Genomic DNA, 12,109 nt, shown 5'->3' with positions numbered 1-12,109 from the left:
TGGAGCATAACATTCCACTCCATGATGTGGGGCTGGGGTGTCTGGATGGTTGCAGATGAGAAGGTCCTGGGATCTCACTCAGAATTTCTTTCATTTTCCAAATGTCACACTCTTACCTCCCGGTGCTCTGCGACCCCCTCAAAGTCTGGATTCCCTCCCATCTTCCTGAGGGCAACCCTCTCCTCTGCCCGCATTCACTGCCTCTCTCCTTCACTGAGTGAAGGAACATGTCCCATCTTGACCCACAGCCCTTCCAGCTCTCTGGGACCTCTGTCCTTCCCAGCTCTCCCCTCCAGATCCACTCCCCTGGTGTTTGCATCTGCTGTCCTATGTCCAAAACCTACTCTTCCATGCCCCGTCCCTGCCTTTATCACTGCTCCATAACCCAAATCCTAACCATGGTTACTGAGGTTTATGTCAAATCCCATCACCTCCCAGTCCCACCCCTGAAGTCCCACTGCACTTCCAGCTGAACTCCTCAGCGTGCTCGAGTATCACTTCCTTCCTTCCTTCCTTCCCTTCTTCTTTGCATCCTGAGCAAACCTAGATTTTAACTGTCTTCCCACTGTGAGGTAGTCATTTATTTGTTGATCTCTCCCATCAGGCAACGGTTTTTTGGGAGAAGGGGCTTTGTCACTCTGCCTTGAAGCCCAAGACAGTGCCTGACACATGATAGGTACTCCATGAACAGGGTTTTCTTTGATGATGCCTGGGGTTAATGGTCATTTCTCTGTCAGCACTCTAGAAGCACTTCCTGTTGGATTGCCTCCCAGCTTCTCCACTAGAGTGGGAGTTTCTTGGGGCCAAGAACCTGTCCTCAGGACCCCTCTCAGCACGTAGCTTTAGGCGGGTCCTGATGGTGGGACACAATAGCTATTTGGAGGAGGGTGGGCAGAATCAGCTGTGTCCCAGATTTCTTCAAGTGCACCCCACTGTTGACTGAGGCACCTCAAGAGGCAGTTAAATTGAAGATAATTTTTCTACATGCTCACAAGCCCTCACTCTAATTACAAAGACCCTCAGAGGAACAGGGGGCCATATGTTCTGCATGGAACCTGGGTAATAGGACAGCCACTTGGAGCAAAGACAGGAGGACTGGGAGCCAGGCAGCCCAGTTCTCAAAGGGCCCACCCCATCCCAGAGAGGCCAGAGGAATCTTTGAGTGTGTCTGAGGGGCTAGGGACCTCTGGTGAGGGTGGGCAAGTCTTCTCCTCCACCCCTCCACCCACTTGCCCAGCCTGTGTAGCAGGGAACATGGATTCTGACTCCCAACTGGAACCTCACAAGAAGAAATGTTCTTTTGGTTTTCCTGTTGGAATCCCACGAGCAGGAATGTTCTCGTGGTTTTCCTGTTGGAATCCTCAGGGCAGGAATGTTCTCGTGGGTTTCCTGTTGGGATTCCATGAAAAGCACTTTCATTCTTCCAGCCTCGTGCCCCTGAATTTTCAGGGGCATGGGGTCCTGAGGGATTCCCAAGTCTGGCCCCTCCCAGGCTCTACCTGCAGGCTTTTGGTATCTAATGAGTGTGGAAACCTCCTGGAGCAGGGACACTTCAGCCACCAACGATGCTGCTGCTGCCATTTCTGAGCTAAGCTCTAGTGATTTTTGTTCTGTTGCTATAATGGGGTCACCTAGAAAGTGGCCAGCTTGTTTGGGTTACGAGCTAGGGTGGAGCGGTACTGAAATGGAGGGACGCTGCCTGAGTCTGGATCTGAGCTACTTAGTGGTTGTGACTATAGACACACCCGAAATTCTGAGCCTCAGTTTCCTCATCTGGATGGTAATCGACTCCATGACAGAATTGTTGGGGGTGATGATAAATGAGATGACTCTTCCCATATCCTTTCACACAAGCCACACCCTTGGCAAGGTCCAGTCACTGAGTCGTTGCTGGGCAGAATCTTGCCTTTCCATTTGCAATGTCTCATCCATCTCACAACTCTACTCCCAGGGCCCCTTCCTGCTCCCAGCACTCTGGCCAGTGGTCAAGGGTCATATGCAGGTGCCCATGAGCCCTACAGTTGGCCCCCACCCACCTGCATCCACCTCCCCTGAAATGTTTGGCAGGATGAGGGGCCCCATTTGAACCATGGGTGTTTGAGGAAAGAAGCCAAAGGCTGAGGCCAGAGCAAAATGTGTCCAGCTGGCATGGCTCAGCTCCTGGGACAACGGCTCAGTGATTCTCCCACTGGGTGCCTCCCATCCCCGCCCTCCTTCTTCCGCCTCCTCCCCTTCCTCCTCCTCATCCCAGTCTTTCTCAGGGCTCTTGTGTATTCACTTTCTCTTTGAATCCCTATGAAACCCTAGTCAGGCAGATGAGGCATAGAGCACCTTCCTCATTTAAGTAAGAAACTGAAGCTCAGACAGAATAATAGTATCAGTATCTCACGCTTTTATGTTAACTGAAAATATTTTGTAATAGGTAGTTCGCTCACATGGGTGATGGATCAGAATCGCATGAAGATGTGTACAGTCAGAAGGCCTGCCCCCCCCCACTCCATCCGCTTTCATTCTCCCAACACAAGGTAACCCCGTTTACTAGTTTCTTAAGTATACTTCCAAGGTGGTGGTGGTGGATTATTCGCCAAATCATGTTCGACTCTTGCAACCCCATGGACTGTAGACCGTCAGGCTCCTCTGTCCATGGTATTCTCCAGGCAAGGATACTGGCAGGGCGGGGATAGGGTGGTCACCATTTCCTTATCCAGGGGATCTTCCTGACCCAGGGATCGAACCTAGGTCTCCTGAATTACTGGCAGATTCTTTATAGTCTAGGCCACTAGGGAAGATCCTTCTAGGATACCCTTCTGTACATCCAAGCAAATGGGGCATGTGGTCTGATTTCCTCACTCCCTGCCCAGATGGTAGCATCCTACATGCCATGCTTTCCACTCAACATGCATCTTGGGGGTCTCTCCCCATCAGTTCCTAGAAGGTGTCTCTGTTCTGTGTTTTTACCATAACTGACCATCTGCCCTGAGTATTTGCTGCCAATAGGTACTGTGCTGAAGGATCCAGGTGGACTGCTTTATTTAATTATCACCTCTAACCAAATGCCTGGGGAGCTCTTATCATCCCTGTTTACAGATGAGCAAATTGAGGTGTAGAGAGTTAACCTAGTCGGGGGACATGCCATCTTGTTCCAGAAATAGCGCTTTCATCCGCCACGCATCCTCCAGGTTCTGGAAGGACCCACCTCTTGATTTTATCTGCCTTCCAGTGAGCGGTTTGAATGCAAACATCCAGCCCTGCTGAAAGCCACAGTCTTTAGGTTGCCAACAAACACACACCCAATTGCTCTAATTCCCCACCCACGAAAGGAACGGGTCGGAGTGTTATGTAAGTGCTTAGATATGTGCTATTGTCTCCCCAACATGTAAAGATTATTATTCCCATTTTCTTGAGGAGGAACATGAAGCTCTGAGAGGATGAGCGACTTTTGCAAAGGGATTGAGCCAGGATGCCAACTCAGGTCTCAGGACTTCCTCCTGGCAGCCTGCACAGTCTGATTCCCCTTCCTCTACTTTCCTGCTAAGATGGGGAAAGTGTTGCTGCTGGGGTCCCTCTCTGGGAGGGAGGTGGGGGCTGTGCCTATGTCCCTACATGGCAGCTGGGGAGGCAGAGCAAGCTCTGGGTCAACTTAGGTGGGGGGTGGGGGTGCTTCTTTAAGGCTGTAATGAGGGATGAAGGTCTGTCCCCTCCCTAGAACTGGGCTTCCTGAAGGATCAGACTCTGTCCCTCCCTGGGACAGAAGGATCAGACTCCCTACAGTGAAGCCGGGGGCTGCTGGGAGCCTTTTCACGTGGAATGGTTCAGCCAGGATGACCGACTCTGCTTGATGTCCTGCTCTTCCCTGATGCACTGGGGGCCGGGGTAGGCCTCGAGTCACCTACTGGCCCGTCTGGCTGCTGTTCTGCTCCTCTTGGCGCTCAGTGTTCCAAACCACCAAAGGGAAGACATCCCCAGGGTAGGGGGGGTTGGTGCTTAGGGTTTGATGGGAGGCTGACCTGTGGTCCCAGCCTGGGCAGCTGTGGAACCAGGGACATGTAGCAGGGGAGCCTGGCTCTCCTAGTCTCCGACCCTGCATGGGGTCCACATTAGGGTCAGCACCAGGGGTGCCACAGATGGGTCAGGGTGGTCTCTGGGTACATCCAGCATTGGAACATATGGTTCCTCGCACTCTGCATCACCTTCCTCTGGCCCCCTCTCCCCAGACTCCTCTGCCTCCCCATCCTGCCCACCCTCCCCTCTCCCTCCAGCACTCTCCCAGCCCCGCCCGTCTCCTGGGAACAGCAGCAACAATAACCACCATTTATGGACCACAGACCACATGCATTAAGGCTGCCATGTATCAAGCCCTCACTGTGTGCCAAGTCTGCGTGAAGCATTTACACACACGCACATACATGCTATGTCAATTAATACTCGAAACACCCCAGGGAGGAAGATGCCATCTCCTTTTTGCATATGAGAGAACTGAGAAACGAAGAGAATCAGAGAACCGTTCAAGGTTGTGCAGCCAGTGTACATAGGAGAAATCTGAGTGACTGTGGGCTGAGCTGTGTCCCCGGTGCGGGGAAGGAGCGGGGACAGCAGCTTCTTGTGGTATTCAGGCAGCAGCTGGAGACTTCGTGCTCACCATACCTCGAGGCTATGGGCCATGGACCCGTTGGAGAAAGGAAATGGTCCACAGAGCATGTCCCTCTATTGTGGTCCTTGTGAACAGTCCCCTTCCATCCAACATCAGAGATATGAGCTGCGGTTGGGGATCGACAGAGAAGAATCTCCTCACTCTTCCTCAATTTATATCTTTCCATCTCTCTGCATCTTTATGCTTCTGCTTCCTCTGTTTCTCCATCTCACTGGAATCGCTTTATTTTCGCCATCCAGCCATCTTTCTCCATCTCTTGGTCCTGGCAGTGGGTAGTGGGGAGGCCTCTGAAGCCTTGGTGGGGTTGTGTCCTCACAGGAAAAAACCTTTAGAGATCTCAAGAACAGAGAGGCTCCTCTTATTGCCATTGGATCTTTGCAGCCCAGAGTCCAAGGTCTGCCTCAGCCTGGTAGACCCACCTGGAAGCACCCTCTTGGCCCCTAGACACACTAGCTGCTTGAAGCATCTGCCCATAGACTTGGGGAGCTGGATGGTATTGAGATGCCATTTCCTCTATGTGTGACCTGTCACCCTTTTCTATCTCCAGGGCAGGTGGTTTTCCTCCCGATCAAATGGGGCCTCCCAGGGCAGAGCTGTGCCACAGATGGAGTACCCCACCACTCTCGGATCCTACCTCTCTCTTACTCCCTTGCTCCTTCCTCTTTCACTGGCTGTCCTGTATGTCCAGACCTTTCACTCCACTTCCTTGGGCCTGGATCTGGGGGCCTTTGCCTGCCAGAGACCGGGGCACAGCCGCAGGGGGCTGGGCTCCCACGTACACCTGAGTCCTTCCTGCAGGGCAGGAGGGCAAGCCAGGGGAGAAGTCACCCTTGGAAACTGTTGCCTTTTTGGCTTTTCTCAAACTTGCAAAAATGTGGCTTTGAGCAAGTTAAAAAAGAAATCAATGCCACCTCCCACAAATGATACCATTTCTCAGGCTCGCAGAGCCGACGTGGGTAGACAAATAGGACTTTAAAAATAGCCTTGTGTTTCTCAATCTTACGGCCTCTGGGGGCTGCAGGGAGAGGCCTTGGTCCAGCCTGGTTTTCTGGCCCATTGTCTGCCTGCCCTGTGTTAGGGGTGGGCGTGGGGGCTGTTTGTAGGCGCAGTAATTCCTGGGCAGAGGAGGGAGGAGAGGGAATTCTCAGCAAGGATGAGCCAGATACACACAGTTGAATGGAGTAGCTGTTTGGTGTTTATTTTTCCCTTCTCAGGCCAAGTAATAGAGCACACTCCATTTTGAGCTTCAGTTTTCATCAACTTTTTCTTTTTTCCTTCCCCTCTGCTTTTTTTTTTTTTCAAAAGTGTGCAGGGGAGACTGAGATACAAGGTCTTATTTCCATCTGGGCTCTGGCCCAATAGCCTCAACCAAAAAGTTACTTAAGTCATATTTCCATCATCTGCAGATGGCTGTGTATTTATTTCTCACCAAAGTAAAATCCCAAATGGACTGCAGATATTTGCACGAGTCACAACTGCTTCCTCCTGGCAGGGTTGGGACGCGGCTTTGATCCTTCTGAGAAAACAGAAATGTTGGCCTCAGCCCAGCAACAATGGCGCCTTTGGGACTTCCCACAACGACCCAAGAGCTGGGCCTGGAGCAGGTGGATTGGGTGTCTTGGGGTCCAGGGGTATCATATCCTGGAGATGGGTGTGGGGACTTTGAGAAGCAAAGCCAGATGAGTGACAGGGATTAGAAATCAAAGCAGGTAGGGTCACCGAACAGGTGACTGGCCTAGAATAACCCTCTGGAGGATGGCAGCCCCTGTGTGAGCTCTGTGAGGGAAGGGCTAACCCTGGAAAATTACTCAGGGAGAAGCAGCCACTCCTGGACACAGAGCCCCTCTGTTCGGCCAGTGTGACCTGGCCCCCATCTCTTTCTCTGCTCCCTCACCCCCAGGGCGCTGAGCCTGGCACGGGGAGGCAGCCCCTGGCCTGAGCCTGGCGGGTTCAGCCCTGGGTCAGGACTGGCAGCCAGGTTGCCACTGAGATGGGGCTCTTCTCTGCCACTCAGGGGGCGCCCTCACCTCCAGGGTGGACCGCTTTTGGGGGCTCCCTGTCCGCCTCCCCAGATGGCACCTCCTGCTCCCAGGAGAAGGTTTGGTGAGGATGGTGGGGGGACTCTGAAAGCTGAGGGATGGGATCTATTTAAAGGCTGAGAAGATGAACACAAGGAACCAGAGAAACAAAACGGGAAGAGACAGAATGTGGGAGGCTTGCATTCTGATCTCTTCTTTTCTCTGCCTTTTCCTGTTTCTCATTTCCATTGATGTCCAGAGTATATTTACATTGCTCCTTCTGTTTCCTGGCTGTTGTGTCCTTCTTTTTTGGCTTCAGGTTGCAACTGTGTTTCTGTAAAGTTGCCCCTGATAAAATCTGAGATGTGTCCCCCTTGTGGTGGGTGGGTGAGTCCTGCGTACCTCCTCTTGGGAGTTGAAGGCTTTGCAGAGGAACAGAGCTTACCCCCGAAGGAGGCAGAAGACTGCCGATGCCTTTGTACCACTTCCAGAACTTTCCCAGCTTCCTTAGGGCTGTCCATTTCTCTGCCCTCTTCCCAGCCCCATACAGTTCCTCTTACCTAGCCTGGCACTCTTGGCATCCCCGGCCACAGGGTCTGCAAGGGACTCTGTGCCCCAGGGTATGACTCTCTGGGTGGAGGCCCCCTTGGTAAACCCAGCACCCGTGAAGGACTCTGGGTCTCTGGTTTGGTTTCTCCCTGGCTGCTCTCCATCCAGGTCAGTCAGCAGGCCCATTCCCCATCCCAGGCCCGCCCTCTCTCTCCCCCACATCTTGGCTCAGTGCTCTGTTTTGCTTTAAGACTTTCTTTCAACAGAGCACAGAGTTGGCCACCAGTGTCTCTGGCCTGGCCCACCTCGAAGCCTGACCCTGACTCATGGCCCCGGGTCCCGACAGGACATGGTTCACACCGGTTTAAAAACTCTGGGCGGCAAAGTCACAAACCATCTGCACCCTCGTCTTCCGCTCGAGACGTTATTTATGTGTGCGGCTTTGTACTCGTTGCTAAATGCGGCCTGTGTGAAGGCTGTTAATTAACCCTTTGAGAAATGAGCTTCCCATCAGGGCAGGGACAGGAACCAGGAACATGTTTGTAATCAGGTTGTTAAATGCCAATGATTTATCCTGCTTCAGATTAGCAGCTTATTGAAGCCAGAGGAAGGGGTAGAAGAGATGCCCTCCAAAAGTGGTTTAAATAAAGCCTGTTTTGTGCACACTGATTGTCAGAAGGGCAGGAAATTCTAAATCAGCGGTGCTCCTGGGCCTTGGTGAGGAGACAGGAGGTGTGTTTGGAAGGGAGTGGAGGTGGCGGGCTGCCAAAGCCTGCCCCTGTGATCAGGAGGAGGTACAGGCAGTCCTCCAGGTGATCAGCCATGTGGTTGCTTCACCCCTTTGGCCATCTGTAAAATGGGACCTTGCCCTCCTCACTGGGCAGTTGTGGAGAGAGTGGAGGAGACAGTCTGAGGTTTTACCCAAATATGAGCAGCCATCCAAAGGGTGGTTATGCTGTGGGGACATACTGTGGGTGGAATGGGTGGTCACAAAGGAGGAGGTGAGACTTTCCCACTTGAGAGGGAAGGGTCAGGGGAAGAAGGTGTTCAGAAGTTTTCCAGAGGGGCCTCTATTCCCTCACCTGTGAATGAGGGTCATTCTAGAATCTTCAAAGCTGGTTCTATGAGTATAGTTTCCCCAATGCTGAAAATAGTCCTTCTGAAATGAGAGGCCAACTTTTGGGCTGGGTCCCTTAGCCTTGGTTTCCCAACCCAGGATCTGTTGTTCTCTACCCTCCCCAGATGTGTGGAGGGGGGTGCAGGCTAGGGGTGGGCGGTGGAGGAGGGCAGGTGGGCTTGGGCCTCAGGGACTGAGTGGGCCATCAAGGCCTGCTGGTATTTCTGATGGCGACTCTTTACATTCTGGCTAAGACATGCCTTAAAAGCACCATTGAGAGCGAGGGCTCAGACGCCTGCACTCAGCCAAGCTTCCTGTCAAAGTCGAATAAACCCAGAAAACAAAAAAATGTATTCACAGCCCTGAGCCTTCCCCGCTTCCCAGGCTTATTTCATTTGAAAATAGTCAGAGCTGGAGAGAGGAGTGGAAGAAGCGAAGTACGGCCTGATTCCTGAGTGACCCTGTGTCTGCTGGGGGTGGGGGCGGGGGGGCTTGTGTAACCTCTCAGAGCCAACTTATTAGGGCATTGTGAGGAGGAGATGAGGTAGCGACTTCAGGAGGGGAACACAAAGAGTATTCCCCCCGCCCTCCGTCCCCGCTCCCTCCTTCCTCCCTCTCCCTTCCCTTTCTTTCCTGCCCCTCCAGTCTCTTCTGAGATTGCCACATCACCCTCTGCCGATTCATTTATAGTTATAAAATGTGCCCAGATTAAGCCAGTTCAATACCTTTCAATGATTTACCCAGACAGCCAAACGCGAGTGAACCTTCAGGTGAACACAACCCAAATATCTGCATTTCAGTGTTGACTCATAAACGAAGTAAAAGTATATGTGTTTCGAGTTTTCACTTAGTTAGCTGTGCTTTAGCAAGCTTCCAGGTGATTGTGAGGCGGGCTAAAGTTTGAGGACATTATTCTAGAGCGTGCAAAGGTGCTCCATGAGTCTAGAAGTGAGGCAGAGGGAGCGATGACATGTCTCACCTGGAGATGGCTCCAGGAGCCCTTTGCTTGGAAGGACACCTGCGCTGGCCACCACCTTCTTCTTTGGGGCCTCTGGTCACTCAGTCAGGGTGAGGAGCTGAAGCTGCCTTCAGAGAGCTTCTGTTTCCCTGGGAGGTTGATTCCTGACTCCCCTCCATGGTGTGTCCATCTCCTCACTCTTGAGGTCTAGAGGTGACTGAGAGCATTTCTCAGATGTGTCCCACTCACGGCCCTTTGCCCACTCACCCCCAGGGTCAGTAATGCTCCCAGCATTCCCTGCACCTTGATTTTCCCCAGCTGGCAGACGTGTCTCACTGTGTTGATGAAAATGTCCTGTGTCCGAGCTGTCCAAGATGGCAGCCGCAAACCACACATCACTGTTGAGTGCTTGAAATGTGGCTAGGGTGGCTGAGGAAATGAAATTTAAATTGGCTTTCATGTAAATTAATTTAAATTTGAATAGCCACATGCAGCTCGTGATGGCTATTGTACTGGACAGTCACATTCTAGAATCTCCCTCAATGGCTTTGTCTCTAATTTCTGCCTTCCCCTCACCTTTGGCAAGTGCTCCATTCCTACTGAATCCCATCCCACTGCATGGAGGGGAAACTGTGGCCTGAGACAGAGGGTCCTCTAGGATACACAGGAAGCCAGAGGGGACTGGGAGCCATCCCCTACCCCTACTCTGCCTTCAAGGCCAGGCCTCAGGCCAGCAGCCCCATCAGACCTTGGCCTCCGGCCGAGGTGTGGGAAGTCAAGTGTGATGAAACCCAAGCCCCCTTGGCAGGCGCCCAGCTGTGGTTTCACACTTGAGCCGTGGAGTTGGGAGGAGGCGGCTGGAGAGGACCGTCAGAGGATGGGAATTCGGGTGGCCTGGCCAGCAGGCCCTAAGAGCAGGAGCTGTCCCCAAGGGGGTTTCCAGGCCGAGCAGGCTGCCAGATTCCATGGGTGCCTCCTGGTGGTTGAGGGCTCAGTGTGACCCAGGCCTTCCTGTTGCCCCTCTATGGGGAGTGACAGAGAAGGGATGGAGAAAGTGCTGAATGAGTATATGTGACTGCATGTGATGGCTGTGGTGCGTGTGCGTGTGTGTGTGTGTGTGCGTGCATGCGTGCATGCATAGAGAGTGATGGCACCAGCTTCTCTAGGGAGGAAACCAGCCAGCTCACCCTATCTTCACCACCACCATCACCTGCTACATAATTTGCAGGGCCCAGTGTAAAATAAAAACGCAAGGTCCCTTGTTCAAAAATTATTGAAGATTGCAAGAAGGTGACATCAGAACATTAAACCAAGTACAGGGCTTTCTGAGCATGGAGTCCTGAGTGACTGACAGCTTGCCAACTCATGAAGCTGGCCCTGCCTCCAATGCTAGAGACAGACGTGGGAAGGTCTCAGAAGAACGGAGGACCTATATTCTGTGCCAGCCTGAGGGCAGAAGCCGGCCCATTTCTCTGCACTCAGCCCCTCAGGGCTCCTGAAAGAAGACAGGGGCTTTGAGTCTATCCCAAGTCTTCTCTTAGATGGGCTGATGCCTTCACACTGGAGAGGAGGAGGCTTCAGAGACACCCTTGCTGCACCTGCCCCATCCATGCCCAGCCTCAAGGGGGCGCCAGGGAGGCAAGATGCAGTCATAAAAGCAACGCATGTTTCCGGAGTTACTTCACATCTGGAGCCTTGCTAAGTATCTTGCCAATATTACCTCATTTGACCTTCTTGACATGCCAGGAGACAGGTACTCTTATTTGCCCCTTTTACAGAAGGAGGGGCTTCCTGCAGGGAGGGAAATGTTCTGTATCTTGATTGTGTGGTTTGTGACATGCATGTATATGTTTGTCAAGAGTCATCAAGCTCAGGTGAGTCAAACACACTTAATCTGTGTGTTTATTGTGTGTAAATTATCCCCCAATAAAGCTGATTTATTAAAAAACATATTTTGAAAATTGAGACTTTGAAGACTTGCCCAAGGTCACATTCCTGGTGAGTGACAGAACTAGGTTTTTTAACCTAGGTGCTCAAGAGTAGTGCCAAGCTGGCGCAAAGATCACAGACCCTGGGGTCAGAGAGATGAGGTTCCAGACCAATCAATTTGTACTTGAGCAAGTTACTGAGCCTCTCTGTTCCTCAGGGTCCTCATCTACAAAATGGCCTCCAAGGTGGTGGTTTAGTTCAGGGGTCTGTGGGCGAGACGAAAGTCGCTCAGTCGAGTCTAACTGTTTGTGATCCCATGGACTGTAGCCCACCAGGCTCCTCTGTCCATGGAATTCTCCAGGCAAAAACACTGGAGTGGGTAGCCATTCCCTTCTTCAGGGGATCTTCCCAACCCAGGGATCGAACCCAGGTCTTCTGCATTGTAGGCAGATTCTTTACTGTCTGAGCTACCAGGGAAGCCCATGGGTGGGGTAAGGACCCCACAACGTCCCCTGAAGCTGCACGAGGTGCTCTTGTCCTGCTGCTTGTGACTAGGCACGGGGGCAAAGCCAAGGGTCTTGTACTATCACCCTTCTCTGCCTCCACCAGCCCTCAGTGGCTTCCAGCTCAGGCTCTGCCCCCTGACCAGGAAGCAGGGGGTATGGTGGGGCATGGCCCGTGCAGGGTGAGGGTAGCAAGGTGACACCAGAGGCCTGGAGGGGAGGTGGTATGGGAGGTGGGACCTCCCTTTGTGGAGTCCCTGACAAGCTCCCACAGAGAGAACTGATTTGGGATTCAGAATGTGAAGGGTGGGAGGTGTCTAGAGGGCGCTTTCTAAGGTCCTGGTCTTTGTTGGAAGGAGCATGGAGTTTGCTGTAGATGTTATT

At 52.5% G+C, this 12,109-nt stretch overlaps 1 long non-coding RNA gene across 1 annotated transcript in view; it reads left to right on the top strand.

Annotated features, from left to right (window-relative positions):
- LOC145545532 (uncharacterized) overlaps positions 1-12,109 on the top strand; it is a 76,291-nt gene that overhangs the window by 46,241 nt on the left and 17,941 nt on the right. The window contains exon 3 of the long non-coding RNA XR_014082139.1: positions 2,423-2,525. This is a non-coding gene — a long non-coding RNA (uncharacterized LOC145545532). The remainder of the gene's footprint in view (positions 1-2,422; positions 2,526-12,109) is intronic.

This window comes from Giraffa tippelskirchi, chromosome 4 (assembly GCF_054371585.1).
Source record: "Giraffa tippelskirchi isolate mGirTip1 chromosome 4, T2T-mGirTip1v1.2.pri, whole genome shotgun sequence".
NCBI classification, from domain to species: Eukaryota; Metazoa; Chordata; class Mammalia; order Artiodactyla; family Giraffidae; genus Giraffa; species Giraffa tippelskirchi.
The sequence above is the reverse complement of the archived record's forward strand: the minus strand, read 5'-3'. Positions and strand labels throughout refer to the sequence as shown.